The following is a 13,834-nucleotide window of genomic DNA, read 5'->3' on the forward strand; positions in this document are numbered from 1 at the left end:
AAAAAAAAACTACCTTCTCAATACAGGAGATATTGCAATTAAAACTACCAATATAGGGCAAAAAGCTGACTGCATAGTGGTATGCTCAAGTTGGATATTAAATATATATTTATAATTATGAAAGACTCCCTAGGGCAGATGAGCTTTTTAATCATAGTGTTTGTCTTTCCACATCTGATTTGTTGTTCCTTCTATGGCAGGAGGATGGACTTGGTAGCATATTTTTCTCTAATTTCTTGATAAGCACTACTATCAACCTGACAGCTTGGTCTGATTAAACATCTCTATTCATACACTACATAACCACTGCCTTTAAAAACCTCTGAGGCTAAAATTAAATGTAAATTAACAAGATCCCAAACCTCTCTCTAGCTTCTTTCCTCTCGAGTAATTATTACACACTACTTTGTGGGGGTAAAGACAGCACACTCACAAATCACACTTGTTTGTTTTTATTGTATCGTTTCAGTAGAGGTTGAATGAGATCCAGTCCAAGAAAGAATAGTAAATTAGTGTAATTAAAGCAAGACAAATATTCTTTCATTATTAGAGCTTTAACCATGAAAAATAGCAATTGTGTTTTACACCACCTTACTGTGATAGGTATTTTGTTCCAGGCTACATTGGTCAGATTCTCTAACTAGCAGACAAGCTGTTTTTGTTTGACTTGACACAATTATTTTAGAAAAAGGAATATATAAGTAGAAAGTCCAGTAGATATGCACATTGAAACAGGAATATTCAGAGCTTAGGGAATCAAAGAAAACAAGCACATCTTCTAGTTTAGCAAATACTAGTTTAGTTTAGCAAGTATTACAGGATTAGGATTCTAGAAGTCTGAAAATGCAGTTTAGAGTCCTGGATTCAAAATGTCAGGCACCTGTTACTGACAAAGTGGAACCAAGATAAACAGTTGCCATAGCAGCAATGTACAACTTTGTCCTGCAGTTGTGACCTTCCATGGAGATAATGTGCTCCACAGGTTCAATGAGCTATTGGAAGTTTCTGTGAGGTAATGTTCACTATAGTCATCTAAAATTTAGGATCCAGTAGATTGAGGGAGAGGAAAATGGGTCCAGCTGTATCAAAGTGAGTGAAATGTTATTCAGAATGATGAAAGGAATCTGGAATCAGGCCATTGCCAAGGTCTTCAAATAGTCTTTTTTTTTTGTTATTGTTATTAATATAATCTGAGTTTTCCTACATCTAGATGAGAATGACTGTAATTCCAGTTAACATTGACTGATAACCTTATTATATCTTGGTAATCAATTTGCTTTCCCAAGGACTGCAAATTACACTTTCAAATGTTTCCATTCTTCTCAAACCCCCAGAGTTATTTTGTCACATTTTCCACATCCTTTACAGAATAGAAATTGTCCTACTTACATCATCCCAATCAGAAATTTATAAAAATTTAATTTTCTTCCCATAAAAGGTGGTTTGTTCAACAGTTCTCTGCAGTTAATTCAGACCTGTACTTGCAGAAAGTTTATGGTATTGCTTTTTCTATTCATTTCTGTATCTTTAGTTTCACTCTATTACAATTTTTGCTATCAAAAGGTGATAAAGATTTTCATACCTTGAAAAATGTCCTCATTTGACCTACCACCCCACTCCACATTAGCTATATTGTTCATTGTCTATTTCCTTGGTGGGCAGATATCATCACACATTTCTTTACTTCAATGCCAGCAACAGTTCTGAACAAGAAAGTGTTGAAGATTGAGAAAGTGGGCTCCATCTTCGCCCTTTTCTCAAGCTCATTTTGTCCTGATTCATGCCCAGAGTTCAATGTACGGAGTTAATCCCATTGTATTTACCTCCTTCTGCAGCACTTCCTGTTCTGGTACAGGTTTTCTGTATAGAAAACAAATGGAGTTTGGCAAAGAAACTGCGTAAGAAAATATGTGATACCTTAAATTCAACTTCTTCTGTGATGGTCCCTGAAATTGATTTAGAATGAGGTGAGAAGAATTGGGGTTGTGAAAACTCATAAATTAGTCTAAACTTCACACAAAAAAAACATAATAATTAAACAAGGCAATTCTAAATGAGAAGATTAACAAGGAGAACTTTGCTACCAAAATCAAACACATTTTACATATTATTATTTATGAAATCAGTGTGATGTTTAAGAAGAAAAAAGGAACAATTCTTGAACAGAGAGTGCCGTTAGCATGTTGACGATTAACCCATGGAGTGTGAGAATATGAGAGAAGGTATGAAAATTAATATTAAGGACAAGAATCCGAAAAAGGGTAGGATGAAAAGGTACAACATAAACTAACCTGAAAAATAAATTGCCATTCATCCAGACAATGGAATCTTCTTTAGCTATAAAAAAGAAATGAAGTATTGATTCAATCTACAACATGAGTGAACTTTGAAACTACTATGCCAATAAAATAATTCATATAGAAAAGGCCACACATGTTGTATGACTCTATTGATAGGAAATGTCCACAGTAGGCAAATCTACAAAAACAGAATGTAAATTGAGGTTGCCTAGAGTTAGAGTTGGAGAAAGGAGAATATGAGAATGAAGGCCAATGGGCACTGGGTTTTTTAAGGTGGATGATAAAATGTTCTGGAATTAGATAATGTGATTTATGTACAACTTTAGAAATGAACTTGAAAGCACTGTTTTACACTGGATTATATTTCAGAAAAATCTCAATATAAAATATTTTGAGTTGTCCGTGTACTATCTCTTAGAGTAAAATATATAATACAATTTAAATATATAGGGAATCGGGGAATGTATCTTGAATTTCAAGGGAGCACAGGCTATTGCCTATGAAGAGTAGAAAGGGCAGAAAATAACTTTGGGCCTCCCCCTTGGCACAACGGATTGAGCATCGCACTGTGAAGCTGTCTGCAGCCTCTACAGTGTGGGTTCAATTCCCCGCTGGCCAAGGAGATACCCACATAGCCCAGAGGCCTCTCCTGTCTCACCTGCTTCTCCCCTCAGCAGTGTTTTCAGTTGTCTGCCTGTTCTGCTCCCCGCTCTGTCTCTGGTGAATGCTCTTACCCTCCCAAGCCGCAGGACTATACCCCAGTTCTGTATAAATAAACAAATCTTTTAAAAAATAAGAACTTTGGATTATGTTGCAGAGCTAGTGATCTCCCTCACTTTTTAAAAAATTTCCAAATAAAATTCAGTACTACTAAATATAAAGATTTTTCTTCTCAAATTGATGGATCTTAAGTGAAATAGACTTTTTTTTTCTGAATTGCTAGACATGGATTTCATCATCTATTATGAAATACAGGTTCTTATGCCAACTGACTTTCAGAAGTTTTTATTGTTTATAAAATGCATAAATCACTGTAAGTATCCTGGAGGAAGAAAAAGGGATTTGATATTTTAGAGATGATTAGAAATTGATCCTTAGAAACCTCTTCACTTTAACCAGTTTACTTTAAGCAATTATCTGAAAATTCCCCAAAGCAACCTTTTCTTAGGTACATTTTTGTGGCTTTTAACTCAAACTATTGATCAGATTCTCAGTTGCTATTTTTCATAATATAGTTAGAGTGAATTCAGTGCCTTCACCAGATGCTTTTGGGTATAATTTGAAGAATCTGATTGACATTTAATAACTATTGTACTTACATCGATAAATGTTATTTAGCACATTTTCTAGAGAGATATTAAAGTGAAAAATGCATTCAGCTGACTCAGTTATTAAATCTGAAAAATAACTTCAAAATGATAGAAGACAGAATACTTATTTGAACACATTCGGTGTCCTATAATAAAAAAATTGCACAGTAATGAAATTTAGAGTATAGTAAATTAATCTCATTGCATAAAATCATGTATATACAAGCATAACTTAGCCTTCACACAGACATGTACAAAATCCCAGTTTTTACATCATCATTTACAATAAATATTTCTCCTTCATTTCATTGGATTTCAAAATAAGAACATAACTACTGTTCTCTGAAAATGTCATAAATGCTACTCACTGTAGTGGCAGGAAGGGCATAGTGCAGGTTTTCTATGATTGTAGCGGACAGGTAAAGGAGAGTCCTAGAGCCCTCGGTGGCTTTTTCAGGCTTTTACTGAGCTTTTACCAGGTACACTGGCAGGCCCGGGGAGGGGTGGAGGGTAGGGAGGCAAGGGGTGGGCTCTGGCAGGTCTCCCTGCCCCCAGGAAGTCTTCACTCTTTCTGGGCTCTCTGGTTTTTCTCTCTGCTCTCTTCTACTCTTTTTCTGCTGCGGCATCCCTGTGACACCACCCTTACAAGCCCAGTCTCCCCAGGTGTGCCCACCTATGTATGTCCACACCCCACTCTAGGTGCCCACCTTCAGGCATGCATTCAGGACCACAGGGATCCATCATCAATCCTAATGACAGGAGGGCAGAAAGCCCTTGTACATTTTCACTTACCCTACACTCACCTTTACAAGTAATCTCATTTTTTTGGAATAATTTATGAAAGGGAAATAAAGCAGTGGCTGCTGCTTGTTTTAGGTGGAGTGTTTCAGGTCATTATAGGCAGTATGTAGTGCAGTTATTTATCCTCATCCTATAATGCCTCCCATCTATTATGATAGAATTCTTGAAATTTTATGTATGGAAAGATGAATGAGTGTGGATCCTTCTCAGGTGACACTTGCACATCTGCTGTGGTTTGTTTGCCAATAATTCATCCTGCATCCATTAGCAGAAGGGAGAGTAACCTACTGTAGGCATTTTAATCAGAAAGGGATTTTAGGTGCTTACGCTTACTTACTTTTCTAAAGAAGTGGGTCCTATGGTAGACCTCCCAGGCTGATTCACAGAACAGTGCAGACTTGACCACTTGAACAGTTACTCTCTCTGAAGCCATTACTGGAGCTGGGCAAGAAGGAAGAACATGATATGGAAATTTGGAAATTACTTCTAAGGAAGCTGGAGTGTGGCTATTAGAAAGATGCTTCAAAGTGAGGGTGGGGGAAACACCCCACATTTTTATGTCATTGTCAGTAGAACTTCCCAAAATTACAGAAAAAAAAAAAAATGACCTCCTCATTTACTCCTGAATTTTGCTTCAATCAATCCAGTGTGAGGATCAAGTACATATCCAATACCTTAACTACAAAGGACACTTGGAGATGTACTGACAGCTTTTCATTATCCAGAAAGAAGGCTGTAGTGGAAGCTTAAAGGACCCATTCAAAGTACCCATTTTCCTCTCCTTTGGCAAAGAAAATTCTTTTCTCCTGAAAAGCCCTAAACTACTTAAAATTGCTTATGCCATGAAAATGTGCAATTTTAAAAAATCCAGCTATATTAACTTAGTCAATATGTGTGTATTGATGAAAACAACCTCCACTAACTACAGGGTAAACATAAAGTCTGACATGTTGCTGCTTTATATTTTATGATTAAGATTTACAATCCACATTGATTATATTTTAAGTATTGTGTCTATATACTCTATAGTACCATCCTATTCCCAGTAAATTTAAATGTAACATTTGTCAAATGTTAAATTCTTTATATACTTGCCTCTACTTGTGAGTGCTCTAATATGTTCCAAGGATATATGTCTAATCCTCTGCATATCTCATACAACTTTATTAGGTATATTTTAATACCTGAAGTGACAAGTGCTCCATCCCTCTTGTATGCACTATTTAAAATCTCAGACTTCCATCCCTCCATATAAACTTAAGATTCCAAATCCCAAAATGTTAACATCTTAATTAGAATCACAGAAAATATATTATTTTTTTAAAAAATGACATTTTTATGTTATTCAAGACTCCTCTTGAGAAATATGGCATACCTTTCCATTTGTTGAGTAATTGTTTTAATTCTTTCAATGAAATTTTATTGTTTACTTTAAGTCCTAAACATTGTTGCTAAACTTATTCTTAAGAATGACAAACTTATTTCTAAACTGCATGAAACATTTTTCTCACTTTCTATTTCTAATCTGGATTAATAACATTGAGTGCAACTATAAAAAATGTGTTTCACTAGTTTTTTGACACCTTGAAAAATTCCATACTTACAATTCAAATTTTAATCATCTTACTTGAAAATCTTTGATTTCATAAACACATACTACAATCAGCAAATATGAAGTAGATTGGGCCTCCCTGGTGGCACAGGTGATTGAGTGCCACACTGTGAAGCTGTCCACAGCCCCTACAGTGTGGGTTTGATCCCGTCCAGCAGGCAAGAATCCCACATGGCGAGACAGACCTCTCCTGCCACGCCCGCTGCTCCCCTCAGCAGTGTATTTCGTCAGTCTGCCTGTTCTGTTCCCCGCTCTGTCTCTGGTGAATCCTTTCACCCTCCTGCACATCTGGCCTGTACCCGGCTCTTGTAAAATAAATCTTTAAAAAAATGAAGTAGATTAATCTCACTTTCATCCATGTAGGTTGAATAATATTAACTCTACTAGTATAACTTACATTATTGCTAACTGCTATACTTAATTATGCTTTCAACAAGAATTTTTTTGTTGCAGTAGCTGCTAGAGTGGAGATACAGACTTGTTAAAAGAATTTTATTTAAGGCATTTTTGTTTATACATTTTCGTATATTTTGATGAATGACTTAATATATTTTTCTAGAAAGTCATTGATTTTACTTATATTGTTAAATTGGCATTGAAGTAGAATAAAGCTTGCTTTTATTTTGCTTTTGAAGGAGTGAAATAATTTTAGCCTTTATTAAAAATAATCACCTTTATTTTTTGAGAAGTGGTAGGTTAACAGAAAGAGTGGAAAGTATAGTTCCCATGTATCCCCTTAACCATACTTCCCAGCCATGCACTCCCATCAATTTTTCTAATTATTAATATTTGGCAATAGCTTGACACATATATTGTGACTATTAAGAAAAGTCTATAGTCAAACTATTAACACTGATGCAAGCTACCATATCTATTTTTTTTCCTTTTTAAGTTTGTGATTTCCATTTTTATTTCTCCCTTCTCCCTGGATAGAGTATTAAATACAGTGTAATATATTTAATATATTTAATTGGATATGTATATAACATTTAAAAATGCACTGTTCTGTGTGCATGCTTATATATGCACTTCAGAGTATATATGTAACTACATAATTGCAATGTCATATTTATATTCTTTTGTCAGAGCAATTTTTTAAATTCAGTTAATTCATATGCAAGTCCATTAGTTTATTGTTCTATAAAGGCTATAGTAATATGTGGTATGCATCTGCGACATTTATTAACTCCCCTAATGGTAAATATTTAGCTGGATTCCACCTCCCTGCTGCCATAAACAACACTTATAAGTGTTCTCTTATATTTTCTCATTCAATCTCAGTGTTTTCCAGTCATCTTTCTCAAGCCATGTCTACAATTCTGATTGTTATCATGAAGGCACACATTTTTCTAGATAATCTTCTATTCTCTACTTAAAAGCTCTCACCAAACATTTCCTCCAATTTCTTTAACTGGTAGTAATACTATTAGGTACTAAGAAAAAACTAATCTCTATGTCCAAGAGATGTGTATGTCCCTAGAATTTCACATAGTCTCACACCATACAAAAATTGAACTCCTAAAACACATTTCCCCTAGGTTTGACTTTATTTCTATCATTAAGTAGCAACAAGTCCAGTTGTCCAAGCTAGAATATCAAAAAGTCTTATTTCCTCCTGCATCCTCACCACCAAGAGTCAACATGCAAGTCCGACAAAGGCCTCTCCTATCTTTACGTTCACTGATGCCACTCTAGTTTAGAACTCTGTGATTTCTTGTCTGGACGATTATATTATTGGATAGTTTCACATATTGCTTCTCTCTCTTCCTTGCTTTTCTAGAGCAATAATGCAAAATATATTTTTCTTTTTTTTTTTAACTGGGTCAACAGTTTACAACGTTGTACGTGATTCAGAGGCATAGGATCACACTGCCTCAGATGCATGTCCTCACACCACACCATCATTTGCACTGCGTTCAGATATTCAACATGTAAATCCATCATGTGAGTTAACATTTTGAGATGTTAATTGTTTCCCACTGTCTTAGAATAAGATCCAAACTTCTTAACATGAACTATAATGCCCTTTGCAATAGAACTCCTGGCTACTTTCATCGTCTCTTTTCTATAGATTTTCCTTTCTATCTATAGTTTCTAGCTACCCTGGGATTTTAATTCCTTAATTCTAGCATAGTCTCTAGAATAAAACTTAACACATCTAGTTTCCTACCTACTAGACACATTTTTCCCAATTTACTTCTTATTTCATGCCTTAATTCTCAAGTAATTACTTACATTTTTACCTAATCTAGTCAAAATTGTGTCCCCATGTTAAACTCTGTCAGAGCACTTTCTGTTTACTTACATGGTCTTTGAAATTAGGCACTATTTCTGAGTTTATTCATTTAATATCTATTTTATCTCCTTCTCCCTTGATCTGTGGAAATCTCTATTTTCTTGATGATCTGTTACATAATCTGGCATACAATCCTAGATCAAATATTAAAACCATTCTTGTCACCTTAAATGCAACAGTAAACAGACAGAATTTTCTGCTGTCAAGGAGAGATAAACAACAAATAAGTTTAAAAGAACATAGAGTAATCTTTTGGAGCCTGGATTCTGAAGCAGTGCTGCCTGAATTCAAACCCCAGTTCAAACACTTTCTAGCTCTGTAATTTTGACACAACTTCTCTTCATCTGCTTTCTTGTTTATTGAGCAAAGACACTAGTGTTTATTTAATAAGCTAATTAGGAAAATTAGCTAATATTTATAAGAAGCTAGGAAAACTCACTAGCAGTAAGCAACATGAAAGTACTCATTAAATCAAAATATATATGTTACATTGAAAAGTATACTTTAATAATAAAAGTAGTATCAAGAAGGCTGGGAATAGACTATGAGAAAGGTTGGTGGCAATTTTCAATATGGTGGTTTGAGAAGCCTAGTAAAAACTTGATAGCCTTTGAGCAACAGATTGCAGGGGCTTCTAGAAAAATACTTTAAAAAGACATTGAATGATTTATAGCATTTTAAGAGTATCCCAAGATTTGCGAAATGAATGGGGTCCCTTGACAGGGGACTTCTTAGAGTAGGGTTTCCCAGGCTAATCCTTTGAGTCCTGACTGAGGGTCACTGCAGTTAGCAGATTGTACTCTCCCAACAAAAGTTTGTGATTCTGTTTTGGCCAAATCTTTCTGACTAATAAATTTCATACTGTTTTAATACTTATTTCAATATGTATGAAAACATTTCAGTAAAAGAGATTTCAAGTCCAGTGGAATTAGTTGCAATACTGAACTATTAGAAAAATAATATATGGGACTTTGTGGTTGGCAAATGAAAGCAAATGATAATCATAATAGAGAAAAAATAAGATTATGCAAGAATATGAAATACAATGCTCCTTCCGTCCCTCTCTAGCCAAATCCAGTATTCTCACAAATGGAGAAAATACCTTTTAGTTAAGGTAAGTTGATGAGAAAGAAGAAAGATAATCTGGCCAGGAGAGCTGCTTTACACAAACAAATTTTGTTTCTCCTTAGTGTGGTGTTTTTTAAAAATTTATTACTTGTAGAAAATGAAAGCATTTGTCTACCTTAGTATTCCTGTTATTAAGTTATTTAAATTTATATATAGACAATTATAGAAATTAATCATTAAATCATTATTTTACATTTTTATTTTGTAGATTAATGCCTTGAATATAATCCATTCTGAACAAAAGCATCATGATGATGATGATGATGATGATGACGTGGACAAATGAATATATTCTCTATTACTGGAGGAGCATGAAAAGTCAGCTTGAGCCTCCCATTTGCCATTAAGTTTCTTTGCCAATATGTTGCTGTTTTTCTTGGTTGTTGTTTTTCTTACACTAATGAAACCTCAAAAAAAAATCTCTATATATATATCACTCTATACTACATAACCCTTGAAGTGGAAGAATAAGCAATTTGTTCTATTTCCATTGATTGTTTGAAAAAGCTAAAGGTATTAAAGCTAATATTATCTTTCATCTCATTGGGCAGACACCACGTCTTTTCTATTGTCTATTCAGCACTGAGTGATAAATAATACTCTTAAAATATATGAGGAATAGATTTTTCTCTGTTCAAATCCTTTGCACATTAAATAAACCTCTCTGGCACAATGCTTTCTATATACATTTAATAAAAAGTAACTGGCTTTATAAATTTACTTACAAAAATCACTAAATTACCCCCGACAATAAAATCAAAGTCTTTCTGAAACATTTTATTTACTAAATGTAAATGTAGATTTACAGGTAGAAAATAATAAGCTAGACAATTTCATTTTATAATGCATGTCAAACAATAAATTCAGCAAGCAAAAAACTGAAATTTGAAATCTCACTGGCCATTGAAAAAATAATAAAGCACCTCCATTTCACCTCCTGCACTTTTTGGAAATCATATTTTGAAGGCATCTCACCAGTACAGACTGAAAGAAAGTGATTTTTAAATGCTATATTTAACTCCCTGGAGATTACTTCTCGGAAAGAATATTAAAGTCTTGTCAAGAATAAGTGAAGAAATATTTCACTCCCTTGGAATGGCATTAGTTTGGAAATCTCAAGAAATAAAGTCTAACTCTGTAAAGAAGGAACTATGCAGGTTTAATGAGACATCAATTAATAGGTTTTTAAAGATAGTGTATTAAGGATAGACAGGTGATACACCTCTTTGTCCCTCTTTGCCAGTTATTTTCCCTATTTGAAATCATAAAGTTATATTCTCTTCATGTAATTAAAGTTTAATAGCAAACATTACTTTTACTTTTCGGTTGCATAGGATAAGCCAAAAGATACATAACTTAACTCTCCATTTGGTATGTATTTTAAAAAGAAGACCTTTTTTTTTTTTTTTTTTGGTGCGACCCTCGCCAGCGGCCAGGGAACGAACTGGCACAGCAGAGGCTGCGGGCAGCCTCGCAGCCCAGCACTCAACTGCTGCGCCACCAGGGGAGGCCCTAAAAAGACTTTTTACTCAGAAATACTTTGATGCTATGATTATCAGGAAAGTAAAATTCTATTATGGTAATTACATAGGAAATGAACAATTTCCCCTTTAATTCAAGACCTGGGTGCAAATGACTATATAGTCAGGTTGTTAAAGTAGTCTATTAAAACTGCTTCGTTTGGGCCTCCCTGGTGGCGCAAGGGGTTAAATCTCAGAACTATGAAGCTACCAGCCCTATTGCAGCAAGAGTTAGATCCCAGGCCAGGGAGCTGACCCACATGGCACAGCAGACCTCTCCTGTCTTACCTGCTTCTCCCCTCAGCAGTGTATTTCAGTAGATCTGCCTGTTCTGCTTCCCACTCTTGTCTCTGGTGAATCCTCTCACACCCCCACCCCCAAACCTTTGACCTGTACCCCAGCTCTGGTATGCATAAATAAATAAATCTTAAAAAAAAAAAATAAACAAAAAAAAAACAAAAAAAAACAAAAAAAAAACTCCAACTTAAAAAACTGCTTAGTTTTAAAGATAGGTGATAGGACCACAAATTACCCTACTATGATAAGACATTTAACACAGAAGTCATTACCAACAAACTTATTTTTCAGGTGTCATCTTAAGTGCCATATATTTTTTTTAAAAAGTCTCCTACCTTTATGAAGTTGGGTGGCCTCATGGGAACTTGAAGGGCAGCACTGTGACCTTTAAGCTTTAGGCCTGAGTTAGAAATCAAGCCAAGTGACTTATGTTGATATACTGAGCTTAGGTTTTATTTGTTTAATTTTTTTAAAGATTTATTTATGCATTCATACAAGAACAGGGGTACAGACCAGATGTGCGGGAGGGTGAGCGGATTCACCAGAGACAGAGCAGGGAACAGAACAGGCAGATTGACTGAAATACACTGCTGAGGGGAGCAGTGGGTGAGTCAGGAGAGGTCTGCTGCACCATGTGGGTTGCTCCCTGGCCAGCCAGGGATCGAACTCTTGCTACAGAGACTGCAGACAGTTTCATAGTTGCATCTTAACTCCTCACGCCACCAGAGAGTCCCACCAACATACTTACTCTAAATGGATGGCTATAATTGAGATTGTTAATTTCAAATTAACACATGAGAAATATTTAATTATAAGAAAAATGGACCAATTTTAACTAACATGAGAAGTAATAGGATTTTGGAGACTATTGGCAGTTCAAAATAAGAAGGAAAATTCAGATGAATCAATCAAGACTCCAAAATGATAGGGATGAAAATATTAGTAACAACAATGACTGGAAATATCTTCAGAATACCGTTTAGAAATTAATAAGTTCTCTGAGTCTTTTATTTTCTTATAAAGTCTTATAGCTTTCAATGTATGGCTACTTTACCTCCTTTTTTAAGTTTAATCCCAAGTATTTCATTCTTTTTGGTGTCAGTGTCAATGGAATTTTTTTTAATTTTCTTTCTTCTGACACAAATCAAAATGATTTTCATGTATTGATTGTTTATCCTACAACTTTGCTGCATTAATTTATTATTTCTAATTTTGTTTGTTAGTTTATTTGAGTTCTCTATAAAACCATTTCATGTGAAAATAGTGACAGTTTCAACTTCTTTTACAATCTGGATTTCTTTTGTCTTTTTCTTGCTTAATTATTCCATAAGACTCTTCACTCCTATGTTCATAGCAGCATTCACCACAGCTGTCAAGCCAAAGTGTGTGCCCATCAACAGGCAACCAGGTAAAGAATTGTAGAATATATGTTCAATGAAATACTACTCAGGTATTTTACTCAGCTATTTTAAAAGATGAAATGGTGCCTTTGAGGTCAAAATGGATGGACCTTGAGGTGTTCATGCTAAGTGAAATAAGTCACAAAGTAAAAGATATTGGATGTCTTTGTTTTTCTGTGGAATATAAATAGCAAAAGAAAAAGAACATAGGCTGTCAAAATACACTGTTAGACTTAATGAAAAATTTCCTAGTTACCATAGGAAATAGGAACCATACGAAACTGGATAATGTAACTTCTCACGAGAATGCCAAGTCCTTTACTGTATGGCTAAGCTATGACGGCAGATGTGTTGTCAAGGCTGGGGCATTATGACAAATCTAGGTGACAGGAGTCATCTGGACAGAGGCTGGAAAGTTGACTTGATTAGCAGCTTTATTCCAATGAGTCATAGAGAAGAGTGTCTAAGAGTGTCTGACCATGGTCATCTACATGAGTGACTCCAGCTGATTGAAGTTCAAATTTGTTTCCACACCTCACAAATCCCCAAACAGTGGTATCTTTAATCTAGTGGTCTATAATCTTTCAAGTAGCAGATTATTAGCTATATTAAAAGAAAAAGGGAAGGTATAATTGGTGGTTCTGATAGTCATTCTATTTTTTCCCCTCTCATAGTCAAGGCAGCACTTCCCTGACTTGATTTTTATGTGATTTTTCAGCTACTCATTGATCTAATGGCGATGAGGAAATGGATCCTGAGGAAGCCTAGGTTATCTTGCTGGAGTCCTCAGCAAGAATGGAGAGGAGAAAGGGGCACTAGTCTTTGTCAGAGAATTGAGCTAAACATACTTAGCTTGAGGAGTGTCTATGTACTGTACAATCATATGCACAACAGCTATTCAGAGAAAACTCACTTTCTGCTGTAATTATTCCAGTATCTCATGGCTCCTTAAATGTTACTCACTGTCATTAAATTTTGTTTTATCTATTTTGGTTTTGGTTTTCTATTAAGACCTTCAACTGATAGGATAAGACCCATCTACTTTATAGAAGATAATCAATTTTCCTCAAAACCTAATGATTTAAAAGTGACCTTATCTAAAATATCTAAAAACATCTAATTATTCTTGATTGACCAAATATCTGGAACCATAGTCTATCCATGTTGATC

General features: G+C 34.9%; 1 long non-coding RNA gene across 1 annotated transcript; it reads left to right on the forward strand.

The window, feature by feature from the left end:
• Positions 1–931: 931 nt before the first annotated feature.
• On the forward strand, positions 932–9,984 carry LOC129146345 (uncharacterized). Its single transcript, XR_008552914.1, has 3 exons — positions 932–1,012; positions 7,854–7,967; positions 9,656–9,984. It is a non-coding gene; the product is annotated as an uncharacterized LOC129146345 (long non-coding RNA).
• Positions 9,985–13,834: the final 3,850 nt, after the last annotated feature.

This window comes from Talpa occidentalis, unplaced genomic scaffold, assembly GCF_014898055.3.
Source record: "Talpa occidentalis isolate TD23 unplaced genomic scaffold, MPIMG_talOcc4v2.1 talOcc4.2, whole genome shotgun sequence".
Taxonomy (NCBI): Eukaryota; Metazoa; Chordata; class Mammalia; order Eulipotyphla; family Talpidae; genus Talpa; species Talpa occidentalis.